This window comes from Ictalurus punctatus, chromosome 10 (assembly GCF_001660625.3).
Source record: "Ictalurus punctatus breed USDA103 chromosome 10, Coco_2.0, whole genome shotgun sequence".
NCBI classification, from domain to species: Eukaryota; Metazoa; Chordata; class Actinopteri; order Siluriformes; family Ictaluridae; genus Ictalurus; species Ictalurus punctatus.
Genome location: NC_030425.2, coordinates 29606162 through 29612500, shown reverse-complemented (window position 1 = coordinate 29612500; position 6339 = coordinate 29606162).

Here is a 6339-nt window from a genome sequence, read left to right as displayed (position 1 = left end):
AAGAATTGTGTGTAAAATTCACACCAAAAAAAAAAGAGGTCACGTCAAAATAAATCACGTAGAAAATAAAGCCTGAAAAATATGTTTGTTGAAAATTGTAGAAAAAAGAAGAAATGAAAATGAAATATCTATTTAAAAAAATCACATGTGAAACTAAACAGGTCATGTGTTATATATTGTATATTATATAAACAAATTGTATCAAGAATGTCACATGTAAAAAAAAAAATCACGTGGCAATAAACAAACTGTAAAAAAAAAACTATAAGTGGGAATAAATCGTGTGCAAATACTGTCAAAATAAACAATTCAGTGTCAAAATAAATAAACAAACAAACAAATGAGTGAATAAACAAAATAAATTATTGCACAAAAAGAAATAGATCCATGAATAAATAAATAAACAAACAATTGTGAAAATAAATAAATACATGCATACATAAATAAGTATTTAAAGAAATAAATAAATAATGAAACAATTCAATGTGAAAATAATTGTATAGATAGACAGATGTGGCCATGAATAAGCGTGGAAAATAAATAAATAAATAAATAAATAAATAAATAAATAGAGATAGATAGATAGATAAATAAATGTGTAGCTACACAAACAAATAAATACAACTCCAGTTCCGAAAAAGTTGGGACAGTATAGAAAATGTTAATAAAAACAAAGAGGAGTGATGTGTAAATGTTCTTTGACTTGTATTTAAACAATAAAACATATAAAGACGAGGGATTTGATGTTTTATCTAATCAACTGAATAGTTTTTTGAAGCTAAACGTATATTTTGACAGTAGCACAGTGGAGTCGTGTTTTGTGGTCCAACGAGTCGACATCTCAAATAGTTTTTGGACAAAACAGCCGTCGTGTTCTCCGGGCCGAAGAGGAAAAGGACCGTCTGAGCTGTTATCAGCGTCAGGTCCAAAAGCCAGCGTCCGTCATGGTATGGCACGTCAGTGCCCATGGTAAGGGGGTGAGTCAATGCCCATGGTATGTGAGCGTGTCAGTGCCCATGGTATGTGAGCGTGTCAGTGCCCATGGTATGTGAGCGTGTCAGTGCCCATGGTATGGGGGCGAGTCAGTGCCCATGGTATGTGAGCGTGTCAGTGCCCATGGTATGTGAGCGTGTCAGTGCCCATGGTATGGGGGCGAGTCAGTGCCCATGGTATGGGGGCGTGTCAGTGCCCATGGTATGTGAGCGTGTCAGTGCCCATGGTATGGGGGCGAGTTAGTGCCCATGGTATGGGGCGTGTCAGTGCCCATGCTATGTGAGCGTGTCAGTGCCCATGGTATGTGAGCGTGTCAGTGCCCATGGTATGTGAGCGTGTCAGTGCCCATGGTATGTGAGCGTGTCAGTGCCCATGGTATGGGGGCGAGTCAGTGCCCATGGTATGGGGGCGTGTCAGTGCCCATGGTATGTGAGCGTGTCAGTGCCCATGGTATGGGGGCGAGTTAGTGCCCATGGTATGGGGCGTGTCAGTGCCCATGGTATGTGAGCGTGTCAGTGCCCATGGTATGTGAGCGTGTCAGTGCCCATGGTATGGGGGCGTGTCAGTGCCCATGGTATGGGGGTGAGTCAGTGCCCATGGTATGTGAGCGTGTCAGTGCCCATGGTATGTGAGCGTGTCAGTGCCCATGGTATGGGGGCGAGTCAGTGCCCATGGTATGGGGGCGTGTCAGTGCCCATGGCATGGGTAACTTGCACATCTGTGAGGGCAGCATTAACGCAGAAAGATATGTGCACATTGTGGAGGAACATATTCTGCCATCCAGAGCAGGACAACGCCGCACCACATTCTGCCGGATTACAAGCGCGTGGTTGCGTAAGCAGAGAGCGCGGGTGCGAGCGCGGCCTGCTGCAGTCCTGACCCGCCTCCCACTGAGAACGTGTAGCACATTATGAAGTGAAAAATAAGGAGCGAAGTCCTCGTACAGTCACGCAGCTGAAGAAATGCATAACGGGTGAATGGTGGAAAATTCCTCTCGCTAAACTTAACCAACTGGAGTCTTCACTCGGCGTCCAAACGCTTAATCGTGTTATTAAAAGAAGAGCTGGTGTTACACAGCGCTAAACAGCCGACTGTCCCAACTTTTTTGGAGTGTGCCGCAGTCATCAGATTAGAAATGGGTGTGTATTTTCAAAAAATAAATTCAATTCACAAAGTAAAAGATCAAGTAATGTGTTGATAAGGTGCTTTCGATTGAGTACAGCGCGGACTGAATTTTCAGACGACTCTTTCCGTGTGTTTTTTTCCCACTGTCCCAACTTTGGGGTTGTAAATAAATGTTATTGACTGTGAACATTGTTAGAATTTTCTGTAAGGAAACTGGACCATGTGTTTTTATTTTATATTTAGTCAATGTAAAATACACTTGAAGAGAAATCTGTGGATTTTTTGTTATACAGTATTACAGTGAATAAGAGGACACCTGGAGAGTTTCCCCAGCGCGGTGTCTGGATTTCATGAAGCTGCAGTGAGGAAAGAGCGATGGCGTATGGGAACATACTTTAGATTAGACGTTAGACATCAGGCGCTTTGTCTCGGTTTGTCGTCAACACCGCACTCAATAATCTCACCACCCACATGAGCCTGATGAGAGAGGCTACGATCCAAACTCCCCCTCCTCCCTCCCCCCCCTCCTCTCCTCTTCTCTTCTCTCCCCCCTCCTCCCCTCCCTTCTTCTCTCCTCTCCTCTCCTCTTCTCTTCTCTCCCCCCCTCCTCCCCTCCCCTCTCCTCTCCTCCTCTCCTCTCCTCTCCTCCCCTCCCCTCCCCCCCTCCTCCCCTCCCTTCTTCTCTCCTCTCCTCTCCTCTTCTCTTCTCTCCCCCCCTCCTCCCCTCCCCTCTCCTCTCCTCAACCCCCCCTCCTCTCCTCTTCTCTTCTCTCCCCCCCTCCTGCCCTCCCCTCCCCTCTCCTCTCCCCCCCTCCTCTCCTCTCCTCTCCTCCGCTCCCCTCCCCTCTCCTCCCCTCCCCTCCCCCCCCCCCTCTCCTCTTCTCCCCTCCCCTCCCCTCTCTTCTCCTCTCCTCCCCTCCCCTCTCCACATGCCAGCCGGCAGAAGAGCCCTGTTCCAATCCATCCTGGAATGCTGCTCTGAAGGATAATTGCATCCATGGCTGCTGTGTTTTTGGTTTGCGTGTGAGGTCTCCCAAAAAACAAAAGGCTGAAATCTGTGGTAATCAGGAGGAGTGGGAGAGACGGCGCTAACAGACAAACAAATGGTTAGCGTTTGTACAGAGAAAAAATCTCCACCACATGAGAGAGGGAATGTTTGTCCCGGTGAAAGAGTGGAAAGGGGGGGGGGGGGGGGGGGGGTAGAGCGAAAGCAAGAAAGAAATACAAAGTTGATGAAGCTGATCTGAGTCTCGATGATGGCTCACAAATCAGGAGAATGCAGGAGAAAACATAGAACTCACAGGAGAACATGTGGAGCCCACAGAACATGTGGAACTCACTTGAGAACATGTGGAACAAACAGAAGAACATGTGGAACCTACAGAATGTGTGGAACCCACTGGAAAACACTTGGAACAAACAGGAGAACATGAGGAACCTACAGGAGGACGTGTGGAACCCTCAAGAGAACATATGGAACCCACACTGAAAAGCCCAGGGCATGTGATTTCCTTTACAGAAGCAACATGAAGTTGACGTGTCAATAATCACATGACTCACATATAAATGTACACGTTTCACATTTATACCTTGTTGTGAGTGTTTTTATTCATTTATTTTTGTTGACATTTTTCTTTTTTCTTTTTTTGATGCATCTCCACCACCACACACTTCTCCTGGCAGCGACACACTCCGAGCTCCTCCACCACAACGCGATATCGTTCCTTCTGAAGAGCAGAAGGAAAGAAAGTAAGAAAGAAAAAAGTAAGAAAGGAAGGAAGGAACAGAAGGAAAGGAGGAAAGAAAGAAAGAAAGAAGGAAGGAAAGGAAAAAAGAACAGAAGGTAGAAGGAAAGAAAGAAAGAAATAAAAAAGAAAGAAAGAAAGAAAGAATTTGGTTTATACGGTTGCAATCAAAATTATCCCCCCCCCCCCCCCCTATCGCAAATCAGGTTTATTGTGAAAATGTACAGATTTTCAGCTGTTTGCGATGAACAAATCAAACAAAGGCGAGTGAAATAGTTCGACACGACGAACGCTTAAAGCGGTTTCCCCAAATTCAACCGAAATTACAACTTATAATGACTTCTCCAGCTTCATAATTATTTACCCCCCTGAATAGAATCCCGCACAAATATGCAGAACAGGTGTTGTCTCAAGCACACCTGATATAAACTAATCAAGAGCTTCATTAGCTGCAGCAGGCGTGGTTGAGCTGGAACACATGAAACACCTGAACTGGCTCGGGGCAGAAAATCACTGCAAACAGCTGAAAGTGTGTAAATTGTGACAGTAAACCTGATTTGCGATGGGCAGATGAATAATTTTGATTGCAACTGTACTTTATTGATAAATTAATTGACATGACATTAACATGAAGATCTGTTTTGTAAATAAACTCTAATGCAGATGTCATTTTCATTTGTTCACCCGTCTGCTGATAATAATGATCATTTCCATCCCTTTAAAGAGCCGTACATGTTCCTCTGTACAGAGCGAGGGATTGGCAGCGTCTCTGCTGCTTGTCTTTTCTCCAAACGTGTTTAGTGGCTGAGAAAGTGAAGCGATCTCTCCTCCATGTCAGAGTGAATAAGCTCCAGACTCATCACCCAGACGTGCTCTCGCTCTTCTGAGTTCTGCGGTGACACTGAGGAACTTTAAATGCAGGACTGAGTGAGTCTGGGGGCCAACCGCCCCACCGAACCATGAAACAGATACACCAACATCTCATACAAATCATCCTTCTGAGATTTTATATAACAGCCACAGAGCCGTGATGAATATAAACATTTCAATAAAACAGCTAGAATTGATCCACTCTGATGTTCCTCTGGTGGTTCTGAGGAACGTAAACTGCTGCGGCTTCTGAAAGATGATATTTTAGATTTACACACGGGTTTAGAAACTGATACTAACATTTTATTATCACATAAAAGCTCATGAAAACCGAAATGAGACAAATATTATGATTTTATCCTCAACACAGTGAATAATAAAACACTGTTTAACACTGCTGCAGGAGGGACAGTCCTCTACTGCCCTCTGCTGGAGGAAAGTGAGACTACATGTGTCAGGACGAGAGAGAGAGAGAGAGAGAGAGAGAGAGAGAGAGAGAGAGAGAGTAAGACTAAGGTGAGTGAAAGAGACAGAAAAAAATACGAAAGCACTAATAAAAAATCATATAATAAATTAAAAAGCACTAATAAAAATGATAAATATAATCTGAGAATAAAAAATAAATAAACACTGAAAATAAAAATAATCAGAGAAAGAAAGAAAAAAGACTAAGCTGAAATAAACAAAGAAAGAAAGAAATTAAGAAAAAAAAGCAGCAGCAAAAATATAAATATGTATATATATAAAAAATTAAATTCTTTTCCCAAATAAATTAAGCACTAATAAAAAAGGATAATCTGATAATAAATAAATAAATAAACATTTAATATAAAGGTAATATGAGAAAGAACTATCGAAAGAAAGAAAACACAAATAATAAAGATCTACAGAAAGAAAGAAAGAAAAAAGGAAAGAAAGAAAGACTAAGGTGAGAGAAGCAGACACAGAAAGAAATGAAGAAAGCACTAATTAGAAATTAATTTTTATTCTCAGATTATATTAATTTTTGTTAGTGCTTTTTAAACTCAAAATAAAATTAATCAGAGAATGAAAGAAAAGGTAAAAAAGAATGAAAGAAAGACTAAGGTAAGAGAAAAATAGAAAAAATTCTAAAGATAATTTGAGAATTAAAATAAATAAATAAACACTACAAATACAGATAAATTGAAGGAAGAAAGAAAGAAAGAAAGCTGCTTATAATGACAAGGCGAGAAAGACAGAAAGAAAAAAGAAAGTTAAACAAACACTCTTGCTAGCTGTATCAGGCGGGTCTTGGCTACCTCTACCTGTGGTTACAGTAGTTTTGTTAAATGGTAAATGATTATGTCTGTAACACTGCAGCTGTTAGAGGGGAATAATGTCATGTTCAGTGAAAAGGAAAGAGTGATGGTTGAAAGAGAAATGGAAAGAGCTTATAGGGAAAGTGGGTTGGTAAATGAAACAATGCTGCAGCACTGAGTTTCATTATTAGCAGCTTACTGTGTATATAAATATAAATATAAACGCTAGGTGTTTCTCCTCTCTGCCCATGTTATATTGTAATCGGATCTTGATGGAAACGTTATCTCTATAGAAGTGTTCAATCCAATGCCTGTTCGTTTCCTCA